The sequence below is a fragment of the Dermacentor andersoni genome, chromosome 1, assembly GCF_023375885.2.
Source record: "Dermacentor andersoni chromosome 1, qqDerAnde1_hic_scaffold, whole genome shotgun sequence".
Taxonomy (NCBI): domain Eukaryota; kingdom Metazoa; phylum Arthropoda; class Arachnida; order Ixodida; family Ixodidae; genus Dermacentor; species Dermacentor andersoni.
The window spans coordinates 107341769-107367886 of NC_092814.1; the positions used below are offsets into that span (position 1 = coordinate 107341769).

Sequence of the window (26118 nt, forward strand, 5' to 3'; positions counted from 1 at the left end):
CTGTAAGTTTGAACATTGGGGTCTTCTTGTTTTTTGCTTTTGAGCTTGTTTCTGCACATAAGCAAAGAAGGGACGTCTTCGCTTGTGTATAGAAGCACTGATGAAGTACAGCATGTGTGCAAAGTTCAATTTTAGAGCTGCTTTAGAAGAAATTGTGTGCACTCAAGAAATGGCATTTGGTGCCAGAAACAATCATTCTGACATGAACATGCTACTTGGAGATTGGCACCCAGCGCACCGATATGTTAATCTGTATATCAGCTTCACTTGTATGATTTCAACAAAACATTTGCATTGTTTAGCTTGTCATGTATGCATGCACTTCAATGGTTAGTTTTGATCTCTCAAGTACCTTGTTTTTGTCAGGTATGAATACAGGAAGACAGCAGAGTGATGCTTGTTATGAACTTTCCTCCAAAAACCTGTAAGCAGCATAAAAAAGTGGAAAGCAGAAATGCAACCTGCATGTTGCCCTGATGTCCATGCCATTGGTAGATAGATGAGTTAGGTGTGTTCATACGACAGTAACTTCCGTTAATTCACCTCCAGTTAATTAAATTTTTCTATTAGTTCGATGCCACCAAAGGTCCTAGTCGGCATCCATACATTTTTATGGGCCCAAACTTTCGTTATTTAAATCCTAAAATTGGCATTTGCCAAATAATTTTGAACTTCACTGGTTAGCACGCATGCACCTGACCCCAATGGTGACCCCAATAGTGACCCCCAATAGCGGCCCCTTTAGGGCAGCGTTTTCTCGGCGAAGCTCCGGGGATGGTGAATGCATTGAACACACTTCTGTGTGCATTTGTGGCTATGAATGTTACAACTAGTACATGAACAGCACTTTAAAGCTGATAGAGGTGGAAGTTTGATGATAGTGGTGGAAGTTGTTTGATTATGGTGGTATATCATATTGGCCTAACAGGAAATGGCTATGGATCAGGGTTGGCCCCCCTGCATAGGAGTGTCTGCAGAACTGTTTGCTTCACTCTACAATAGCAACTTCGATTATCCCGGGGAAGCTTTTTAGACTTTTCACTAACTTCATGTTTTTGCTTTTTGTTGCATGGACAGCTGTTAAGCATTTTTAGAATATATAAGTGATCTCATCGATTTTAGCATGTTGAATTGCACTCTCATCATTGCATTAACTTTGTAACCTTTTGGCTTCTGTCATAAAATAAGTGACTTATTATGGTCTCAACCGGCTTTGCTAGACTTACTAGTTTCCTTTGTAGTAAGCAGTTGAGTATCATTAATTCCATAATTTGATCAAAGCAGGTGATTTTAGCTAATGTTTCCAGCATACTCTATACCCTAGTGACACATTAGGTGCTGGTCACTTAATTCTCGCTAATTGATTATGGTTTCACTATATTTTGTGGACTATTTGCAGATGCTCTTCCTTTTCTTTCATTAAGATTAGTAGGTGGTTCCGTGGGGTTAAGTTATAAGCTAAACGAATTGAAGTGGACAAAGAACCGCTAATATGTTAGTACTATTTGCTGTGTGTCCCAAGTGCCATGCCAGTGTAGTTAACACTAATGGCATAAACAAGGGTGACTTAAATGAAAACCTTAAAAATGAACTAAAATTCCAAAAAGTTGTACAATTCAGTTTCATTGACTTGATACTTGGCAGGAGTTATCAGTGTGGTTCAATGAAAAACCAACAAGTGGCAGCATGTTGCTGCAACATAGCAGAAGGAAGCATTTTTGATGCAAAGATGGCTGCACCCTTGTTGACATTCACTGCATTAGAGCAGAAATCTGCAAGGCGTTTTTTGAATGGTAAAGTTGTTGAACCAGCTAAAATTCATCATGGGACAAAAGCTCAGTATGCTGATTCATGTGTGTTCATGGCTGCATGCCTACAAGTGGACTAGAAAGCTTAACAGCAGCGCAACTCACGTGGAGGATACCCAGCGACCGGGCCTGGCACGCTGCATAGTGACGGACAAAAACCCTGCACCGAACCACCAGCAGGAAAGAGCATTTTCAAAGAGTTGAAAACGTTGCTTGATTGGCTACTAACAAAATAATTGTTCTCGTAAGGCATCCATGCATATCCGAAGCATTGGTATACGTGGATTTAACATCAAGGGGACTACCTCAAAAAATCATTCTGTATTTCCTCGATTGCCTCATAATAAATAATGGTTTTTATTTGAATCACACTTGTATATTGTCTGATGGGACATGGTTTAGTACAGCATTTGTTCTGATGTTCTTGAAGACATGCTGAGCTTATGCCATCTAAGGAAAGTAGCTCTTCAATCTAAAGAAAATTAGTGTTCAGTGCAATCTACTCTGTACAGTGAAAAATCTTACTGTAGTTGGCAAGAGCACATTTTTTTTTAAACATCCTTGAGCTTGTGATCTCAAGTGAGCATGAAATATGCAGATAAAGTAGCTTCATTCACATTCATGGAAAGTACAGGAAGGAAGCTGCAGTTATGAAAAATCCTTATTTATTCAGTGTAAATTTCCACACATTATAGCTGTGATGGCCGCTGTAGCAAAAAGGGGAAAAATTTTTTTTTACTGTAGCTTTTATGCTGCATCTGCTGGTACTGTTTTACATTACCTGTGAACTAGATGCTGGATTGCTGTGTTTCTGCACCTTCTGATGGGGGCAGTCCAACCAAAAATAGGCTTGACTTGTATAAAGATGTCACAAAAAGTACTTTGTTTGGCAGGGCACTGGTGACTGAACAGTATGAATGGCTGAGGCATGTACAATCGAAGTAAAATGTAATGCGAGCAAGTTGAAACCTACTACAGCACACCTTTGCTTTTTCAAGTTAGCTCTCACTTGTTGAATTGGGATCCTAGTTCATGCTCTGCCATATACAGGGTGAGTCAGAAATATGGCTACGTTTCAATTACACTCGAACCTCGTTATAACGAAGTTGAAGAGGGAGCCCAAATTACTTCGTTATATCCGTTACTTCATTATATGCATTATTGCCATTTACTGCAATTTATGCCCAATGGGTTGCACATTTGTAAACATGGCAATAAGAACACGGCTTGGCGGCCCATGGTACCGCTACACAGCCATGCAAGTGACGAATTTGAATAAAATAAGAATCTTCGGCGTATGCAACACATTACTTAGCACCTCCTGTAACAGCCTTTAGATAGCTGCCTTCTGTTCCATTTTGATAGTCTATGCGTCCGGTTTCCAGTTGGCTCATCGCGATCGAGTAGCACGTGGCAAACAAGACAGCGCTCTACTGTGTGATCGAGGAGGCAAGCAACTCTGCTGCACTTGCTTGGCTCGGCCGGCTCGTAGCCTCCGAGAATGCACCCGATGCCAGTGAAATCTCGGGAGAGATTTCACTGGCACGGAGAGGGAGAAGTGAATGCACGGCGAGGTTGGTGCTGGGGAGGTCTCCGAGGCCAGGCCCAGCTGCGGATGCCTGTGCGGCACACCGTAGAGAAAGAGAAGTGAATGCACTTATCTTTCGCACCGTTGCGTGTAGCCTCACAGCACAACGTGACTCCCGCAGGCTTGCATGCATGTGACCCCTGTAGATTGCGCCAGGGAGATCTTGGAGGCCACGCCCAGATGCGCCTGTCTGCATGGCAAGCAGGAGTGAATGCAGTAACCTATCGCACCGCCGCATGTAGCCACGTAGCACATAGCCACGCAGCGAGGTGTGGATCGCACAACCAGGCAAGCGCAATAGAGAGGTCAATATTGAAGAGCGATAGTAACGTGCTGCATGTGCGCAGCTGCACAGCTATGCTTGGCAGTGAGAAAGATCAGTGTTGCTCGACGACGTAGTCGACAAGGGAATGCGGAGGTTTTGAACTGCCACGGCAAACAAGTGCCAAACCCCGCAGAAAGTGATGTACTTGGCATGCAACGGTCGGGTATTTTTGGTTTCAAAGCCGAATCTAGTTCGTTATATCCATTGACAGGACAATTTCACTTCGCTGAAATGACGTTTTAAATATGTGAATCTCTATGGGGATTTCAAGGGGAATTTCATTTACTTCGTTATATCCATTGTTTCGTTAAATGTTTTGTTATAACGAGGTTCAAATGTATATTCAGTATACTGTGAAATACTTGATGAACTTGTGGTGCCAGTGATACTAACTGCTGAAAACAAATATTGCTTATTCCAGTATAGTTGTGCACACCCTTGTGCTACTGTGGTGAAGGAAATTTTGAATTTTGAATTGCCAAACAGAATGGTGCGAAGGAGAGGGCAGAGAAAATTGCCAGCCTGCTGAAAAGGTTTACCCTCTGAAACTGCGATATCGACATGCTGAAAGCAACAGTTGATAAAGGAATGCGTGATAAGTGAAGTGTCCATGTATTGGAAAGCAATGTTAGACTTTGAGGGAATTCAGCGACTCAGTGTTATTGTATTTTTGTTTATCATTAGCTCCATGCTGTCATGCGATGAAAGCGTGCTATGAAACTTGTGGCCTTACTGCTGACTCGCCCTGTAGGTTTTGTACTACAGTATGTCTGCAAACTCACTGCTCAGTAATTGCACATCACAATTTGATTTCATCATTCTTATTCTTGAGAAATGTATGCATGCTATGATTTTTTTTTTTTCGTTCTAGTGTTTGAACTTAAGCTGATGGTACTTCATTTAACAATTCCATAAAGCAAGCAAATTAATAGTATTATCTGTGTGCTTTTATGTAATACTGCTTAGACGAATAGTACCAATTCAGTTTTTCTTATGATGATGTTTCTCTGATTAGTGCAAATGTACGCACTTCATTGGGTCAAATTCTTCATTTAGCATGCTGAATTGCAAACTCAGCACAATAACGTGACTAAGGAATTTTACTTTTGGTACTAAGAACTTTGGTGGCAATTGCTTGAGGTTCAGCAACAAGAGAAGTTAGTCTTATGTCGTTTGACGTTGTGGCAGCTAAAATTTGTCCCATGCTTTTTTTAGTTTGTCTTTAACAAAATAAAATAGGGTGAAGCAAGTCTCGGTGAGTAACAAAACATGCTGCCTAAGTAAAATGCTGGCATGTTTTATAAAATAATCTCTTCTGCCAGTGTGCAAAGTAATACTTTTCTTCAGTGTGCAGTTGTTTGTCAATTACAGCTTCTAACGAACGTTTCCTATCAGAACTGTGTAGAGAATGTTGATTCTGTCTAGGCTAATTATTGCTGGTGCTGTGTGCCTTGCATAGCATTGACCAAATCTGCTGGAAGAGTGCTTCAGTGAGTAGTGGAAAATGAGCCGATATGTATAGTTCACCTATTTGGCCTGTAATTTTGTTTCTTCATTGTAAAAGTGTCATGCCCGATAACTGTGGCCCTTATCAGCATGTGCTAGAATCTCTGCCAACTTGTTCATGGTTGTACAGGAGTGTACATGGTTGATCTCCTTTAGGGAAGACACATCAGCCCCATACAACTTCAACATTTCCTCTATGTGGAAAAAAAATGGTGCCTACATGGACATCTATTAAAGGTTAGCCTGCTGGGTCTGACGTGAAACTTCAGCTGATATGAGCAGTACATATGTCTAACTACAATGGTTATAGGTGTGAGACTCTCCTTTTGTTGTCTCTTCTCTGTGCAGCCTTCACATTCTTTAGTAAGATAAAATCACAGTGCTACACGTTAGGGAAACTTTTCCTACCCTAGTTGATGATCTTCAAATTAAATTACAAACATACAATTTTAAGAATGTTATGCTCTGTAGTAGACTGTGATGTCATTAGGTGGGGAGAAATAAGTGTATTGTGGGCAGCAGCTTGTAGAGGGTTTGCAAGAGTAGGGAAAGAATTTTACCATGTTATTAATTAAGCTATTTAAATAAGACTACAGTGTCAGTAATGTGATGTGGCTCAATTAGTAAAGTTTCTGTGAAATTGGTGTGTGTAATCATTCATATAGCTAGCGGCTGTGTGGCATTAGGACAATATGAATGGCATGTCTGTGTTCATCAAATTGCAATTTGGCTTGGCATCTGGGTAAATGTATTGCTGTTTATAATTTCGCTACCTCACTTGCCTAACCGACTCTGCAGGCATTTTTCACTAAAGTTGTTCTCTCTCTCTCTCTCTCTCTCTCTCTACCTCACTTGCTAGCTATGGCAGCCAGATTTTGCTGGAGGTAAAATGAAAAGATACCCATGTACTGGCATTTTAGTTCATTTCATAAAAAGCATCAGGTGATGAAAATGGATTCAAAGCTCTCCACCAGTGTTCCTCATAGTTGTAGGTGCAGGGCTGCAGTATTTATTAACTTCACATTTGTTTTTATTGTGTAAGTTGTTTCTATGTTGCATAATAAGACAGCTGAATTATAAAAAAAGCTCCCACTGTCTAGTTTTCTCATGTCGTGTGCTTTTCTTCACTAGTTAACCCAAATACCGTGGCACACATAACTAGATTGTCTTCTGTAGCTAGAACCCACCCCACTTTAAAGAAATGTTGCTGTCTCCCTGCTTAAGTATGAGCATTATGAGCATTCTCTATTTGGTACGTGATCTCTGGAAGTGGTAAAGTAATAAGCATATTAATTATTTGATATAGCAAAGGTTTTCAAAAGGAGTCTAGACGTACAAGCATCAAAAGATCATCAAAGTATCTGAAGTTTTATTATTTGAATTTTTATGAACCACAAGAAAACCAAGCAGGATAGCGATGACATGCCAGACATCATTGATGGTATATATATAGTACCATCTTTTTTGTTAAATGTTTTGCTCTGCTTTCATGGAACACCCTGAAGATGTTTGCATTAATTCTGTTTATTGTTATCTGCAGTGTTTGTTGACCTCATGGGACATTAGATGCATGTAATGTTATTGCCATTATGAGTGAGTTGTGACAGCTCACTCACCTCTAAGCTCTTACCTTGCCTTGAAGTTGTTTGAAATGCAGTTGTGATGGGCTGTTTGATGTGAAAAGCTACTTCAGTACAAATTTTGGAGAAAGTCTTTGTTCTTCCATGCTGCAGGCTTGCATTTGACCAAACATCATGCAGCAGCTTAATTCCCTCAGACACTCTGCTTATATTTCTTTCGAGATTGGTACTTTCCTATGTAAAATTCTTTAGTGTCAGTGTTGTGTACAAACTTGGCTGCATAAGCATTAAGTCAGGTAAAAACTGACTGGATGGTTGTTGAGCTCATTGAAAATAAGAACTGAAAGAGCAATCTCTATATTGGTCACCTTGCTTCTTGGTTGACCTTTTTCTGGTAAGCCTAAATGGCAGACTAGTTGCTTTAGGCTGGATTCATGCACACTATTAATTTTTATTTTCCAGTGACGTAAACAAGTACTGATGTCAAATGTGTTATTAAATAAAATTGACTGTGAAACCCAAATGGCTATGTGAAGTTCAGGCAGAAAATAGTCATGTTTGTGGTGGAGGGAATGTTTTATTTCAAGTTGTGTGCCCTTATATGAAAGTTCTTGTGCTAGTTTTCTCTGATATGTTCTTTTTTTTCTAAGTTATTATTTCTTGTAGTAAATAGAGCTCTGCATTGCTGGTGTTCTATTTGCGGTACAAATAGGCAGTGTGATGCAACCAGAACACAATTGTCCTATACGCTTAACAGAAAAAAAAAAGGCAAGATTAGTGCTGTTGAGAGTAAGTGCACGACCTTGGCGTTTTCCGTTATTCCGTAGTGTCCACCTTATTTGAGTTATGAATTCGCAGCAATGCTCCTGCCTTTTAATGCTTCTTCAGTGTGTTGTGATAAATATTCAAGCAGAAGTGTGAAATCGAGTGGGTCTTGGGGAAGCGTCACAGAGCTTTGGCTGTTTTTTATGCACACATAGGCAACTGAATAGTTGCAGTTTATGGTGCAACTGTCTCAGGTGTCATCCATATTTTAGGAAAGGTGGCAAAGCTCTGTACAAGGGAATATGGAAACTGCAGTTTGTGGGAATTGAAGCGCCTGTCCCCTTTCTTTTCTTTTTGCACAGTTCAGTTTTTCTTGCAACAAACAGTACACTTGGAATATGTAGGCTTCGGGTCATAGGTTTCACCTGCTCTCGTGTATATTCCTGTTTATACTTTCTGTCCTGTTAATGTAAGTGCTGGTTGTTTCTGCTTCAATAATTTGTGATTACTTCTATTTAATACAACGCTTTTAATGTGTATATGGTATATTGACAAATGAAATCCAAACAAGTTAGGGCTGACCAGATTGTGTCCTATTGTTTTCTCTTTTGCCACTTACTGTGATGTTCGCATGACTTTGACTTGTACGCTTAATTTAGTCTATGTCCTCTTTGATTACTGGTTAAAGGGTGGTGCGAAATCACATTATTGTGTTTTTACTTGTGAGAGGGGTTCTACTTCATACTTTTTAGTTTGCATATTTGTCCGTGATAGTTCAGCAGCTTAAAGTTTTCAAAACACAAAAGCTGGGGCAAAAAGTCTGAATTTATTGACTGCAACTGTTGCAGCTAGGAAACAAGGAGTACAGTTTTGACTTGCCTCTATGACGTAGGCATTAGGCTTATTCATTCCTGGCCTGTGCACAAAGGCAATGAGGAAATTGAGGGTCATCTTTGGTACCTGTGTTAAGACAAACCTGTCATTGGCTAAACATTCTGAACATTTGCAATTTGTTGATGCGCTGTTCTTGTTGATAGTTCTCAGGCCACAGTGCATTTGACCAGAGGCCACTGTAGACCATACACTGGAGGTGTAAGCATGCTCCAAGTAGCTTTTCCATTGAATGTGCAGTCTCTTGGAGCACTTTTATTTTTGGTCCGAATGTTAGAATGCTAGTTTTGGTGTTCCCTTTCGTGTTTGTCATGGGTGTAATGAGTGCTGTCTAAATAGGAGTGCCAAGTATACATGTTTCTTCAAGCTAAATTGCAAGCTCATTTTGCACAGAGGTAGCATTTTACAGTGGGCTCAGTTTAATGCCACGTTTACATGCATTACTTGCCTATTCCATCCACGATAAATTCGACATGCACATCATCTGTGGCGACACCAGTACAAAAATTTTGATTTTGCCCCGGTGGAACAGTTGTCCCACCTGTCATTACTACTGCTAAAGGCACCTTTCAGTGTAGCAAATGACATACAGCACCCCTGTTCCATTGCAGCGAAATTAATCGTCATTAGTTTTGTTGATGGACGCAATGTACACTTCGAATTTATATTGTGGATGAAAGAGGCAAGTATGTATGCAAATGTGGTATTAAACTGAGCCCACCACAAAATGCTACCTCCATGCTAAATTTCAATGCAAATGAGCCAATGGTTTAGCTAAAAAGCCATGTATACCTGGCACTTTTATTTATTGGACAATGGGTACACCATACACATCACAGCCAATGAATTCCAGTTGTTGCCACCTGTCAAAAAATAAAGCACCTCCGTGTTATAGACACCACTGTAAGTTTGCAAAGGTTTTCAGTGATGTTGCTTGTAGTATGTGTACAGCTATAACTAGTTGCAGGTTTTTTCACTGATGCTGCAAAATTGCTGGCAACACTAAATGCTTGGAGTCCATGAAACAAAATTAAAGCTCATGAAGATTCAAGCAAATGATCCATCATGATCTAGATATAGTATGGTGGCCTTGTACTGTATCTTTGGGGAAGTGAAAGACTTGAGCATCCAGCTGGGCTGCACATTTGATCAACTTGCTGTACTGTAGTGCATATTTAAAGGAGTTGCTCAGTTTGCTCAGTGTTTTAATGACATCATGGCGCATCATTGTAGTAGTTACCAGGTTCGACTAGGAAATTCTACTAATGGCATCACAGCACAAAAAATTAATGGACATGGAAAAGCCGAGACAAGACAAGCTCTGTTCTCTTCCCATCATTTAATGTGCTTTGTAACCACAATGAACAGCACCCATCTTTCCATCTTGCCATCCCTACTTCTGGTGACTGCGATATGGGTTGATTCTTTTGTCATGATATTGCTCTTAGAAAGTGAGTGGTACATACCATGTGTCCCACATAACTTGTACCAAAATTAAAAAAATAGAAAATGACACATAGCTGAACAGAACCAAGGTGGTGATGTTTGCTGTTGCTTAGAGAAAGTTTGACTATTTTTTGTAGTTCACCTAATTCGGTCCAGCTATGTGGCACTTGCAAATGTTTAAATTTTGGCACAATTTATATGGGACACATGGTATGCATAAGAGTTTCAAGCAGACCTGACCCTACAAGTCAGTTTTATTGTGTTGCTGCTCCTCTTCTGTTTTTTCCTTACATTACGTCAGCAGTGCATGGCTGTTTGTTTGAGTGTCTGTATATGTGTATGTGCATGCACACGCAAAGTTTTCATCATACTTTTTCATTACTCAATTCTGCATTACATATGGGCATCTGCAACAGCTGTGAAAGTCTGCGCAGTATTCTGCTAATGTAATGCAACATCTGCTAAGTTAAAATGAGGAGAGTGCCTGAAACCTACTTTTTTTATTAGATAAGGTGCAGTTGGTTTAAGTGTTTCCTTCTTTGGCAAAAAGTTGTTTAAGGAAACTTTCTGTAGTAATAGCTTAATGGCTGTGTTGGATGTTAGCCATTAGGAGCTTGTTAAATATGTGATACAGTTTTAAGTGGCTGGTAGCTTCTCTAGCTGAGAACCAGCACGTTAACTGCAGAAGTTCATGATGAATTCAGTTTTGTGGCACCGCCTTGTCCAAGTTGCACAACATTGTCGTTGCTGGCATTGATCTGTTTCTGCTGTTTGTATATAGGTGAAGCCCAAGGTGCAAGGACAGGATTCTCCTGGCATGATTGGTTACCCATTGTACTAACTGTGGTAATTCTTTTCTTGATTCTGTTGTACTTAGCCTGTGCTTATTGTATCTGTAGTGCTTTTTGTGCATGAGAAGACTTTTGTCAACACTTATATTTTTTTAAAGTAAGCCTCGTTAAACTTGAAGTTAACACTTCCTGTCTTTGTCTTGATTTTATAAACAAATGTTACAAAGTGTTCCTTCAACTTTTATAATTAATTTTTAGATAAATGCTGAGTCAGTTGTATGTGTTTTGGCTGCTTTACCTATTGTAATGTAACTACTCCTGTATAGTACATTCCTTTTTGTCAGGTATGCTCTTGCTACATGTTCCCACAAAATTAGACACAGATTTTGTAGCTTTTTTTAATATACAACCTGGTTATTCTTTTTGCATAGGCGTAGCAGGGTACATTGAGCATGACTCATAATTTTACCTTGTGTGGTTTCTGGTTTGCTTAGTTTTTGGATATTTTGTCACTGCTAGTCTTTGGCACAGTTATCTTTGTGGAAAAGTGGTTTTTCAGAGTTGGGAAATATTATTTAGTTATTTTAATGAAATGGGCTCTAGGGCACAGTTTTAGCATGATTTTCAACTGAATGGCTACCAAACACAGCCAAGTAGGTGCTGTAAATTGGTTTGGGTGCCAAAGACTAGCATTGACTTATAATAGTGAAGCAGCAGGATGCATAAGTTTTTTTTATATTCTTTTTTTGTTCAGTTGACTCTAACTACCATGAGTCCAAAGGCCAGGTTGAGTCTGGGGCATTGGCGAAGGAATTTCCGAAGGCCTCTCAGCGTTTCAGGTAGATGATGTCATGTACCTCTGGTATGCATGACAACTTCTCATGTTCATATTTGCCAGATGTTGAGGGGAAAAAGGGAGGAAACATCATGCATTTTCATCATTTGGAGCTTTAATTCTACCCTTGCCAAGTTATGACTGTAACGAAAGTGAAGCTTGGTATTATCTATGGCAATACAAAGCAAAGTCTAAGTGCAGCCAACCCACACACACATTAAGCCACTGGCCTTTCCATGCTGCAACACACACACATGCACCCATACAACAGTGGTACAATTAAGCATTGTTAAATTATGAAACTAAAATGTATGTTGTGAACAGTTTTGAGGGTATAGCTACTACATGTTAAAGAGGCCCCTAAACACTTTTCTTTTCTGACTAATCATAGAATGGCCTCATTATTAAAGTAGGTCATCCCGCAAATCTTGTGCCGCAGAAATTTGTCTAATCCTTGAACTATAAGTGGAGTTATTCCACCGATACCTGGCTTTCTCTCTCTTTTCGCCTCTGCTAGCGCGCTGGAAACTACACAGCAGAGAAGCCAAGAGGGCAAAGCCCCAGCCAAAAGTTCAGTGTCATGATGGTGAAAAGGCCTGTTGCGGCACCCCGTGGCAGCCGCAGTAGAGTACGCTACGCAGCACGCCGCTGCCATCTCGGAGGCCACCTGGAGCAGGCACAGCTACGCGGAGTGCAAAGATGAAATGATTCTTTTATCTCTTCGAGATCGCATGCATATATATTTTTTATTTATTTAACTCAAAATTATCAATTATGTATTAGTGAGAATCTTCTCATGATCACGAAATCAGCCAAATAGCGTTGGTTGGCCAGCGGCTTTCAATCAGCTTTCGATGGTGACATTGCGTATATGAGAGCAAGCGTCTGTTCACTGTTTTTGACATGTTTGTAAATTCCCTGCTGTATGCAGCAATAATATTTGGCTCACATTTTCACAGGAGCCTTGTTAACAGATTGGCAACCTTTTTTTACTAGTTTCAAAAAGTGTTTCAGGGCCTCTTTAACCTGCTCAGATTACGACTGTGTTATTCTTGATATCGTTGGTAAAATAAGTTCTACGCTTCATGGTTCAAGTGTATTTAGTTTTGCCATCATCCTTTTCCAAGTAACAACTGGCTCATTGAACTTGCGCCTTTTGTGTAGAGTGGTGCAGCAGTCTTTACAGGTCTCTGCTGTACTACGTTGTTAGGTACTGCAACTTGGATGTGACAGTTCTCTCTTTTCTTGATTTAGCATTTTTACTTATAAAAGCGACATTTATTTCTGACAAGCCTGTCATGAGACAGCAAAACAGATTGAACCTCTTCCTGTGATTTTTATAGATGATTTGGAGCAAGTGAATTCTAGAGTACTGAATAAGCTTCAACATATTTGTTTTGGAGGGGAAGACTTGTAAGGTTGCTTTTAATTAGTACTGTATAGAAATCTTGTATAGCCTCACCACCTTACAGCATATGTTCACTAGGCAATGTATTGCTAAGAATGTTCCCCCAAGCTTGTTTTTCCACACTTGGAATATTTAAAGGGGCCTTGAACCACTTTTTATTGAAGTCGAGAAATGCATTTGGAGTTAAAATGGGCTTATTTCAGAAATACTTTCCGCAATAAGTACTTCAGTGCATTCAGCAGAAGCGGAATTACTTGCATTCAAATATGAATTATTTTCAGATAAGACCAAACGCAAGGGTGGCTGGTGAATATTATTAAGTTCCTTGGTATTGTTTTGTCATTGCCTGATGTATAGAGTACATGGATTCAAGTTTAGTTTTGATTGGGAAATATATGCAGCTTTTTAATGAACATTAGACCACAAGAAGGTGATGAATCTCATCTGTGGATTCTGCTAATTTTGTTGTTTGACAATTTATTATGGCAAGATGTTTGAACTTTTATTAGTAAGTCTCTGCATGCATCCCAGTTCAACGTATCATTAAAGGCAGGTGTTGACACACATCATTTTATGCCGGGTATCTCTGGTACACAGAAGTTTCAGGGGTAGCATGTGCCTGTTGTGCCCCCTTTTTGGCTATGCCCCTGGTCATTGCTGACACTGCACCGGATGGAAGGCCTTGAAAGCTGCAGGGGAGGGCAGATCGTCCGTTCCTTGATTCATGCAGAGAAATAATATTGGGCTTGCATGTTCACAACAGCATATTTGGCTTGCCTGTTCAGATCAGGGGCATTTTTTCAAGGAACGACATGGCTTTCAGGAAAAACATGTTATTTACTCTAGACACCTAAAATTTTCAGCAAAATATTCGATTTTTTGTACAGATTGCAAATATGCAGTTAGCTTTTTTCTAAGTCAATCCTATAAAACTAAACAAATTCTTGAGTTATAAATTTGAGAAGTGAGTTGCAAAATGTGGGCTGCAGCAAGAGAGTTGAAATTAAGCAGGTTCCTTTCTGAATGTCTAAAAAGAGCAGCTGGACATGTTAACCCTGTGATGTCCAAAGTATCTTATATGCTACGCAGAGTTTAACACCTCAAAATGGGGATTTAAGTGACGGAAACTTAAAGCAAAGCCAATAGTTGCATTATGAATATGCTGGAGGTGAAGTTTCAGTTTTTAATAGTTCAACAAGCTAATTACTAAAGTAATATTTAGTACAGTAATTAGGTCATAGCTGAAAAAACATTTCTTTGATTTTCTTCTACAAATGTACTCTCCATGGCCAGAAGTAAATGTTCACAATTAGTTCCAATCTCTTTAAATGTGGGACTGTGTTTGGGCATTACAGGGTTAATGTTTGTATCTATATTTTAGGCGAAGTGATGAAATTCTAAAGTTGCAGATTGCAAGTGAATTTTTTTCTTGAAGTTCAGGGTGCAAACTATAAAGGGGAAAAAATTTACAGGTACAGAAAAGAGCGTCTTTTGTCGACAAAAGAGCATCCTGACAGGCAAAAAGCATTCTGACAGGCACAGAAAAGATGCTCCTTCCTGCGCTTTATTTGAGACTTGCAAATATAATTTTTTGAGAAAAACAGAAAAATCTAAGAGTGGTAAAATATACATTTAAAGCCATAAAATGAGGTAGCTTTCTTCTGAAGCAGCATTGAAGGATCATTTTTTATGGGAAAGCTAGCCAGAAAGATTCTTTTTCAAATGGGACCCACATGGCCTGGCTCTGATAAGTGGTTTTAGAACGGCAAATGGCGCAAAAGGGGTCATTTTTGGTGCTTTCAAGGCCATATAAAGTATAAAGTTTTTTCCTCAATGGCGTGTCATTTCAAGCTAGTTTATTGCCAGCAGGTGCGCTACAATATGTAGATGAAAAAATAAATAAAAATCCAAGACCCATGTGCCCCCTTAATAGGCATCAGAAGATGGCAGCACCCTTTCTTTACATTCGTATTGTCATATGCTTGTAGCAGATATGAAATGTTTAGGTAATTTTTGCTTTCATGTAGAACATGGAAAGCAAGGAACATGGCATGAGAGTTTAAAAACTCTAGTTTGCAGATGTTGGAACGAACATGCAAAGTTAGGAAAATAGCGTTCTATAGGTCATATCTGAAAGTAACCTTTCTTCAGTGTAGACACCCTACAGCCTTAGGAATTACTTTCCTAATTGGGATACATGCATATAGTCTTATTCTAATACGAGTTCCAAACATCTCATCAGAACAATTGTTTTCATTTGTGTGATGTCAACAAAACTAGCAGTATGCGTAAAGCAACACTGCCTTCTAATGGTCTACAAGCTATTAAAGATAGTCATATTTTTTTAGCATTAGTGAATCAGCCAATGAAATATAAATATCAAGCAAATTAAAAATGTAGACCTGCCATTCTATGTTATCTATAATCACCCACATACTTAGCCTGATTTTTATGTATTCTTTGAGCAAAGTATATTGCTGACACTGATGTCTATGGGGGTATTGACAGTAAGTAGTATACAAGGTTAATTGTCACCTACTTATGCTCAAGGGCATGCTCATTATTTTATGTGTAACGTAGTTCTAGTTTCTGTTGCCAGTTTTTACCCAAGAACTGTGCGATCACCATATGTGTTATTCTCAGCTGATTATGAGGAGTGACATTCAATAACTCTATTTTATTTTTCATTTTAGGCAAACTGGCTTTCTTGAGTGGCTCGAGCAAAAGGGTAACATTTGAAATGGTTGGTGGCATCAAATATATCCTCAAATTTCCAGATATCTTAAACGTATTTTTTTACTTGACATGTGTGTGTCTTTTTTTCATTGATCACGAGTAGCATTTCAGCTGGAGACACTGGCATTCGTGCAGTCCATTCTTTGCCTGCATGATGCCTTGTTCACAAGAAAAAAGAAGGGGGGTGGGTAATAATGAGGACTTGTCTAAGTATAGTAGCCTTGCAGTTGCTGTTTATAAGTAATTTACGAGGTCTGTCCCAAAGGCTTGCGGCATTTAAAAAAAATTAGTTTCCCGTACTTTCAGTTGAATCAATGTGGTCACCTTCAAAATACTCCTCATTAGACACAATGCACTGGTTGCACCTCTTCTGTTAAGTGCTTCACAACTGATGTCATTTCGTTTTCAATTGTCGTCACATCCCTGAAATGCCACCGTCAGAGGACCAGTTTGCATTTGGAAAGGGAAAAAAAAAAAATATCATGGGGCGAAATCTGGCGAGTAAAGAGGGTGTTTCAACAAAGCACTTGTGGGCCAGTAAATCTCGCAATATCAACGTAGAGTACACAGGGGCATTATTGTGCTGCAGAATCCAGCGCCCCTCTTTTGATGAATTTGGTCGCACGCAGTGCATGTGATCTTTCAGACGCTTGACCATCTCCACATAAAAAACTGCATTGACAGTTTGACCTTCAGATAGAAATTCGTGGTGTAAAACTTCATGGTAGCCAAAGCATGATCAACATAATTTTTAATTTTGCTTTGTTCTTCCGGGCTTTTTTTATGGCCTTAGCTCCTCTTCCTTATTCCATTTCTTGCTCTGTGACTTCTGCTTGCTGTCTTATCTGTAAATTAAGTTTTGTCGCCGGTGACAACCCTTGCCAAGAATTCATCAATCGTCTGGAGGTTTCCAATCAATTCAACTATATTAGCAAATTCTACTCAGAAATCTGCAGTTATGGCGCAACCATCTTGGCACAAACCTTTTTCATTTCCAAATTTCCAGTGAAAATCTCGTGAATGGACAACTTTCCCAAAGCAAGTGCTTCCAATATCATTTTAAGTCATTCAGCAGTCACTGAGAACAAGATAATGCGCACGATTTAGGTTTTCATCTTCGCACAAGATGGAGGGGCATCCTGAATTGCATCCTCCTTGGGGTCTTCACAACCTTAGTGAAAACACTGGACTCGCTTAAACACAGTTCTTTCCTTTAGAGCACCTTTTCCCATAAGTCTCTTGCAACATTTGATGTATTTCTGCACCATTTTTCCAAATTTCACAAAAAAATTTGGTATTGAACTTTCATTCCCTCTGTTCGTCAATCTCCATTTCAACTGACTAAAAATGGGTTGCGCAGAAAATACAAGCATAAAACTTTGCCTTGTCTTCTGACACTCCGGTTTGTACTAGAGGTCAGCGGGTGCCTTTCAAGTGCAGAGAGTGAGAGAGCAGTGCCGCTAAGCCGTCTCTTGCTTTTTACTGGCTCATGGCTTAAACTTTTGGGACAGGCCTCATATATTCAAGGCAGAGGGGTGACGTTGTAATCACTGTATTTTAATATTAAGAGACTCTTCCTTTGTGTTTAGTAATTTGATGTGTATCTGTGTGCAGTGAGGTCTTTCTTCCCCTTCCCTTTTCAAAACAAAACGCTGTGAAGTGACAGTATTTTTGTCAAAAGGCTGCTGTGTAAGTTTCATGTGCTTCATACTTTCTTTGAAGCTTATGTGTCTACGAACACCCACATGCTTTACTTAGCCTGATTTTTATATAACCTTTTCAGCAAATTTGTTTGCCGACACTGAGGCCTGTGTGGCACTGACAGCGAGCAGCTTGCCTACTCTGTCTGTGGCTTAGTCTGCATTTAGTTGGAGCTGCCACTGCTGTTTAGATTTCTTCTTTTTTATGGTGAATCAACAGGGTGCCTGCCAAACATCGCAGCCTGCAAGGATGATAGTTATTGAAAAATTTTAACTGCTGGTTAATTTGTGCACTTCTTCAAAAAAATTGTTTGGTAAAGCGTCCAAGACAATCGTAAGCAATCTGTAAAGGTGGAGCTATGGTGTTGGTGTTTCTATGACAGTTCTAGACCATCGTTTTCTCCCTATTTTTTGCTCATTTGTTTGTTGTTTCTGTAAGTACCTCCATATGTAGTAAAGTTGAAATTTATGTAGGGGACAGAGAACCAGACACAGACAAGCACTTGTCTGTGTCTGGTACCCGGTTCCTTGTGTCAATTTAGCGCTTCAACTCTAGTCATGGATTACCAACTACCCCACTTCCAAGCCTTGCTACTTCCATATAGGTGATCGCATGTCACCACTGGTGTCATGACCATGCTTAGCCTGTGCTACGTTGCACTTGCGAAGTGGCATTTGAAGCGTTTAAGAAGCGTTTGAGAAGTGGCATTGTGCTGCAGAAAGGGGGAGTCAGGAAGGGCGGAAGAGTGGCCGGCATATGCTTATCGGTAAAATTTCTATATTTGCAGCTTTTTTTTCCTCGCTGGATGCAACTGGAGAGGATGGAAGACTAAAAAGAATCATGGCTTTGTGTTAAAAAAATGTTCTGCATTCATTGCTGTGACCTGCAGCAGAAATATTACAGCAACCACACATATTTTCGTTTGTGGATATATTGAATATATTGAAGTGCCCCATAGTTATCCAATTGTCCCAGTAGCCTGATATCAGGGTACTAGGACAGGTTCATATTTTATAAATGCAGTGCCAAGTAATTGTCGAAACACCTAGCCAGCTACTGGTTTTCATGAAAACGATGGTACGTTGAGACAAATCACACATTATCTCAATTTCGGCTAACGACCAGCAGGAACGGTGCATCACAAACATAGGGGCAGAGAAAGAGAACAATAGATGTGTGGCTAATATGTGAAGTTACGAATCAACTTGAATACTATTTGCTATTTGATTTGTATGTGATTTGAGAATTGACTATTAAAAATTGTTGAATATTTGTTTCTATTCAAATATAACAGACAACAGCAGTTAAGTCTCAAGGAAAAATATTGATGCAAGTGAACACTATTCCAAATAACTAGGCTGCAGCAGAGCCGCACTAGCTACACAGAGGCAGCTGTTCCTGATATAATGCATGGGAAGATAACTTGCTTGATAATAAGTCATTGAATAAGAACACTTCTCATTTAGGGATCCTACATACAAATACATTGTTTCAATTTAGGTAAAGCAATTTATTATTTAAGTAGTGTAGTCATATTTGCATGCCTCTAACGCAGTGTATGGTGCTATAGGATCACCCATCTCTCCTTAAACAAAGCTGTACGTGCTTCTGGTGACATGCTGTTTGCTTGTTTCATTACTGTCAATCATAGTACGCCCGATAGCTGAAAGCAGTTGTTTCTCATTTTAAGTTGACTGAGCGGTCAGTTGTGAGTGGCATAACATGTACATACCAAATAATGTCTGTTTTTTCCAAATTGACACTGCACAAACTTTATATTTCACTTTGTTTAGTAGTCATAAAATATTCAGCATTTGATTCAATATTGGAAGGTCATGTTTCTAAAATATTTGTATTCTATTTGATTAGCAAACTTCTCTATCAGAAACCATACTAAATAAAAACTACTCAGCATACAGCTATTTCCGAACAGTGCCAGCATTCGAACGTGGAAGGCGTACGAGCATTCACATTCGATGGCAGCTTTGTAAACACTTAAGCAGGTTGCTGAAAGCTGGTAAGCATCAGCTGGTTGCTGCAAAAATATCTGAGGGGCAACACAGCATAGTTGAGTGTCGAAAGATTTCTTCAGCACACCTCATGTCATTTCCATGGTTCGGAATATTGTGAAGTTTATACTACCTAATTTCGGAGCAGAGAGATGTGATAACAGTTTTGTGTGTATGTTGCATCTGTGGTATGAACACTTCCTTTAGTGGATGCACAGCACGGCCACTTGTCATTGGCGGAAGCACTGCCATTACAGGGTAGAATGGCAGCTTCATGGGAGCACTGGCTGCTTTGTCCCGCTAGTACAAAAAAATGTTAGAGAAATTCTTGATGGTGAAAATTCCTTGCCCTTCCGTACTCGAAGCACATTGTAGCTTCACTTTGTGTAGCAGGCCCCATTGAGGCTGAATGACGAATGCGGAAGAACAAAATAATTGCCACCGTCGATGAGGCGGCCACTCGAACCTGCCGCAGTCATGTAATGGCTATAGCATTTTGTTACTGAACGCGAGATTGCCTTGGTCATGGGTTTGATTGCCGGCCAGCAGCGACGACCTTATTGTAATGTGTGCAGAAAGCAGAACACTTGTGTGCCGTGTTTCTAGGGGGTCAATTCATCCGCAGCCTCGTACTATGGTGTCTCTCTTAACCCGCGTGCTGCCTTGGTACCTTATCAGTCAATTAACGCAAGCGACTTAACTAACCATACTTTATGAAAAATCCCCCTGCATTTGCATTGCACAGCGATAACCAACCTTTGAAGAGGGGCCTTGTTTCTCGGTACTGTATATGCATCAAGCTGCCTGACCTATTATACCACTCTTCGCATAGACTATTGACATACAGAACGTCGGGAATTTGAGTGGGATACGGTTCCCAAAATGTCAGCAGTGTCCATGGGAAACGAGACCGTTCAATGAAACGGTGGTCTGGCGGAAGTGTTGGGTTTTGATGCACACGTGATGTAGGATTTCCAAAATACGAGAATACAGCGTTCTCATCTCATCCACACGTTTACGGCGTGAAAAAAGGCACAGAAGGACTTGGAACATAGGCTATCGTAGCTTTCGCTAACCTGCCTATCGTGGTCTTCTTGAGCAGAATCGGTGGCTTTGTCATGGGCCGGGGAGTGACGCCGTAGTGAGCTCTGAACCAATATCCGCTGCTTTATTTTTCCTTTTTTTTTTTTAATGGAGTTTTACGAGCAAAAACCACGATCTGATTATGAGGCACGCCGTAGTTGGGGGCTCCGGAAATTGGGTCACCTGGGGTTCTTTAACGTGCACCTACATCTAAGTGCACGGGTGTTTTCGCATTTCGTCCCCATCGAAATGCGGCCACTGTGGCCGGGATTCGATCCTGTGACCTCGTGCTTAGCAGACCAACACCCTAGGCACTAAGCAACCACGGCGGGTATTGGCTGCTTGAGGCGAGATGTTGCCGTGTAGAGTCTCCTCTAGAAGCATTAATAACTGGCGGAAAATTGATTGTAAGCAAGCTGGCGCTAGTTAGTGTATGATATAAAGAGATGGGGACAGGCAAAGTTGTACGGTATAGCACACCTGTACCATATACCGCCCTCTTCCCTGGCTTCTGAAAGAGGGAGTGATGTTAAAATCACAGCCTCCTGATTTTATTGTACTGCCTGCCAATCTGCTCCAAAATGTATGAAAGCTATGGCCATCTTTAATGATGTGTAAAAGCTAGTGGCCACCTTTAGTGGTCCACAGCTTCAGAAGCCCCAACTTCCCAAACATTCTGTACTGTCCATGCTAGAACATAGGTTTTAGCCTCTCAATGTATCTCTTCCGTGTGCAACTGTGAACAGGGCTGCTATTTTGTAGCGATGCCTTCCGCTCTATTTTATGCCAGCCTTGTCATCCAGCGCTCACGGCCGTCTGATCCCATTGATAATGCGGGCGGAGCATCGCTCTGACCACGAAAGAAATGTGCAAAGGCATTACCATCGGAAAAGGCATCGCTGCAAAATCGTGGCCCAGGTGTGCAAAAAAAGTGGACATTGCCTAAACCGCCTCCCATAAACAGTGACGAACACCTCAGAAAGTGCCACCCACAGTGAGCTCTTCACTCTTCTCCCTCTCCCGCACCAGTTTTGGTGCCACTGTTCAGGCACAAATGTAAAAACACGGGAGGTTATGCCAAAACTTTTCACGCAGCTGACCTTGACATTCCTCTCAAGGTTGCCATCAACCCAAGTACAGCACAACACAGATGTCTGCCTGCATCACAGTGTCGGCAGCACAGGTGCACATGTCCTGTTCATATGTTGGGGTCAGTATGTTCCTTCACTCGCGCAAGACCTTCGCAACAGAGGCAGTTGCAGCATAACAAAAGGCACTTTCGACATTCTGTGTTCTCACCTTGCTATATACCTCACGCTTGCGCCAGGCTTCAAGGGATACTAAAGAGAGATACTAAACGAGTTCATTAAGATTATTGCTTAATAGAGCCCCTCACGAGGCCACATAGCAAATTTTGGTTATACGCTGGAAGTTGTTACGTGCCCTCTGGAGTGTTCTACCGCAAGAATTTTTCAAGTTAATAGCAGAGATATAAAAAATTCAAGGACCGTGAACCTCTCTCCATTTGGCCCCATCTAACCTCCGCAGGCGAAATTTCTTCCCTGCGTTCTGCCACACTGGAGCTGTAGTATCGTGTAACGGAAACGTAACGGGCCGCGTCTTCCTTTTTTTTTTTTTTTTGCCTTCTTTGGTGAGTGGCGCACTTCCTGTGAAGGTCTCGCGCCAACACCTTCTAGAGAACTTAAAGCCTTCTGGTTGTACCCTCTCCCTTTGAGCTATGTCACGCAAAAGAGGCCCACATAGAAGTTCCGTGCAGCGTGCTACGAAGCTACGAGCGGGTCACCTGTGTTGAAAATGAGACGCGGAAGACCGAGTGGGCGACGACAGCGATAACAATTCCATTAGTTCCGGGAACCCTGGAGCTCCTTGGATAGCTTCGGGGTTAGAAAAGTCCTGGCATGCTGCGACATGCTTCCGAGCGCACTTTTTTTCTGGATGTGAACCGTGCATGAACCGTGAACTCTGCGCTTGTGCTGCGATTGCGGTTGTGTGTCCGGCAAGCCTTCATTGCCGCGGAATGTGGATTACGTTCATGCCAGGATATGCCTAATAAGTGCTACGTGCCCAATTGCTGGAACAATTACAAATCGGGACCGAAAAATCATGCGTTCATGTTTCCGCTAGGTCAATGACAGAATATTGGGTGCCAATGCTAAGGCAAAGAAGGGAAGCTGGAATACTGCGGAATAAGGCAGCTGTTTCTTTTTAAATAGTTGCACGAATGTTTTGTATCTCCATTGCTAAACTGATTTGAGGTGTTGTAAATATGTGGACTGCGGTACTGTATGTGATGCCTCGAAAGCGAGATTATTCGTTTAGAGCCTAATCTAAACTGGAATAAATACATGTGTCCCGAATGTGAAGAAGGGCACACCAGTGAAGTCATGAGATAAGTGTTATGGTGCAGTGCTAACATTTTGTTGAACTTTTTTGGTCGCATGAACGGCTTGCAATCTCTTTGATGTTGACGATAAACCAAGGCAAGGAAGCTACTCTGAAGAAGAGGGTAACACTGTGACGTTTATATATAACCCATACTCCCTGTCATCATTTACCCGAAATTCGTTCACAATACTAAGGTTGAACCATTTCATTTTTTATGGACGTGCTTTTTAATGATGCAGCGCGTATTTTAGGCCCGGCAGTCAGGTGGCGGGGAGGGGGGGGTCGCGTTTGGTTCGTTCTGCCGACGAGCAGGCTGCGTTGAAGGAACGGCAGCGGGAGCGGGCCGCGCGTCGTGCGTTCGGCCGAAGAACGGGCGGCGTTGAACGCCGCCGGGAACTCGCCGGAGAACGGGCTCGTCGTCGCTATGAGGCAGCGCGAAGCCGAGGCGTTACGACAACGAAGAGCAGCGGATCCCGAGCTTCGCTAGCACCCCTCTTCACAGTAGTGGAAGAGCGGTCAATATTTATTTTATATATATTTTCTGATTTTTCGAACATCTGCATAGACCAGGGCCGCGAATTTGTAGCGATGCTTTCTGCTCGATTTTATGCTACTCATTATCACCCATCGTTTACGGCCGCCTGATACCATTGATAACGCGGGCAGAGCGTCCCTCTTACCACTTACGAAGCTCAAAAAGCGCGAAAAGGAATAGCATGGGAAGAGACATCGTTACAAAAGTGCGGCCCTGTCTATTCGAAATTTCAGTCTCATTACATTCTGTAAGTTTGAGCAGCATCAAGCGCGCTGGGTCACAATTTCTCATTCGTTGTAACTGACATTATTCTGGCGCGCTGCGTGGCCGTTCTCGTGATACGAAATTGTTTGCGGTTGTCTTACTTGTCGGTTTCTTTGATGCGAATTCCGCTCCAAAATGCTGCTGTCAACGGAATGAAGGATTTAGAGCCGATTATATCGGAATGTCAAAAAATAAGGAAATCACTTCCCAATTGAGTGTCTCGGTAACAGTCGAGATGTCTGAAGCTGACATCTACTACATGGCGCACGCGCGGCGGTGGTCATTGAGAACCTGATGATTTGTAGCAGTGCAGTAGTTGCGCAAATGGAGTTACGCTGTGTTCATTTTGTGGTGCAGTAATAACCCATATTTGTGGGGTCACTGTATGCAGCTGACTCGCTAGCTCGTTCCCTCCACCATATGTTGTTTTAGGCGTTATACACGGCGCCAACCATAGGCGCCGACTACGGGGGAGGCTCCGGGGTCCGAGCCCCCTCCGGAGTTTTCCGGGGGGGGGGGGGAAGGGGGGGAGCACCCCCTGGCGATGCCTACGCCTACCCCCCTCCTCCCAACCTAACGTGTCATTGGCAGAGATTTGTCACCTACATCATTTCGAGATTTATTTTGACTTTCCTCGACCTTTTAAAATTTTATTGTGGCTAATAGCTTACTGCATCATTATTGGCGCGGATGTGCACGGATTTTAATTCATACTTTGCTTTATTTCTGCAAATCCTGACAATAAAATTGCATTAGAAGCACTAGCAGCGGCTGCCTCATCCGTGTTTTCTCACATCAACATTGTTTTAAATTTCCACTGTAAACACCATGCACATACACAATGTATTTAAATTACACACAGGACAAAGGTTATTATATTTTTGAAAGAGAGGTAGTCAATTCAAAATTATTTCTAAAGGTATGGATAATGTACTCCTAAAGAATGAACATGTTGCTGTATGTTCACCACGCATTAAATTGCCTGGCGTGCTTTTTTGACCATGAAAAAAACCTGTAGACCTTAGTGACCCCTCCGGCAGAGTCCTTTATCATGGGCGTGTGAAATGCATGTGAATGATATGTGTCTCAGTATCGCTTTCCAATAAGCAAAGCTAACGACTCGTTAAAAGCTTCTAAGAATTTACATTTGTTAAAGATGGAAACATCGTCACTTGCATGCAGAGGTCATAAATATATACAGGGTTAATTAGTTAATTATAATTATCTAACTCGAGATGTACTATCATAATTATCGAAGTGTCAATGAGCCATTTGTAGGCACAGCCAAGGGACACCTAACTGCGGTATTTTCAGCGACGTACTAATTGTCTAATAATCTTTTTCCGATTGATAAAGAAACCTTGCGAAATATGGCGAATACCACGTGATTGCGCTCCCACCCGCATCATGCCCGCATCATAAAGCAGCGCCCTCGAACAGGGTCCTCTTGAGTTAGCAAGAACTAAATGGAGGAAATGACAGACAGACAGACAACGAACTTTATTTAACCCTGAGGAGCTACTGTCAGGACCTCCTAACGGGAGGCCATTGTAGCCGCTGGCCGCGCCCACGTAAAGGACAGAACGCCGTGACGCTCCGCTCTTTCCTGGGCCCTCTGGATAGCCTGGGCTTGCTTTCGGAGTACCGTGATTCTGATGGCCTCCTCCCATTCGGCCTCGCTGGAGAGGAAGTCTAGGCAACGCGGGACATCGCCAGAGCATGTGAGCCATTGAGCAAAAGGTTTCAGTGCAGTCGGGACAACTAGGGTCCACATCCGAGTACATCCTACTGAGGAATCCCCGCGACGGGAAAGATCCCGTCTGCAGCATTCTAAGTGTAGCTGACTGACCTCTACTGAGCTTCGGGTGAGGCAGAGGATAAATTCTCCGACCAAGTTGGTAATGTTTAGTGATTTCATTAAATTGAGGAGTGGATCGTTCTGCTGAGTCCCTTCCTGCCCCTCCGGAGCCTCCAGACCGTCGCGGCGCGTGAGTTCTCGCGCACGGTCGTGGGCAACCTCGTTGAGGTTTGGGAATCCCTCGAGAACGTTCGTCCCCATATGCGCGGGGAACCACGTGATATAATGAAAACCGGGGCAAGCCCTTTTTTCTAAAATAGAGGCCGCCTCTCGTGCGAGGTTACCCGACTCGAAAGCTCTGATAGCATCTCTCGAGTCGGTGTAAATGTAGGAACGCTCTGGGTCACACAAGGCCAGCGCAACCGCTATTTGCTCTGCTATACTCGCGGTGGCCGCTCTGACCGAGGCCGAGGACCGAAGCACCCCCCGCCCGTCTGCAACCGATAACGCGAACACTCTCCTGTTCCCGTACTGCGCCGCATCGACAAAGACCGCGGAGTCTCTGTCATCTCTAACTTTCTTCAATATGGCTCGTGCACGGGCTTTACGTCTACCCTCGTTATGCTGCGGATGTACGTTCCGC

At 41.8% G+C, this 26118-nt stretch overlaps 1 protein-coding gene across 2 annotated transcripts in view; it reads left to right on the plus strand.

The window, feature by feature from the left end:
* Window positions 1-18650, plus strand: part of Prp4k (Pre-mRNA processing factor 4 kinase) — a 118067-nt gene extending 99417 nt beyond the window's left edge. The window contains exons 18-21 of one of the 2 annotated variants that reach the window (XR_007602389.3): window positions 10691-10755; window positions 11455-11539; window positions 15637-15686; window positions 18168-18650. The gene's annotated coding sequence lies outside the window, so the exon portion shown is untranslated. The remainder of the gene's footprint in view (window positions 1-10690; window positions 10756-11454; window positions 11540-15636; window positions 15687-18167) is intronic. The other variant, XR_007602390.3, reaches the window with a different exon arrangement.
* Window positions 18651-26118: the final 7468 nt, after the last annotated feature.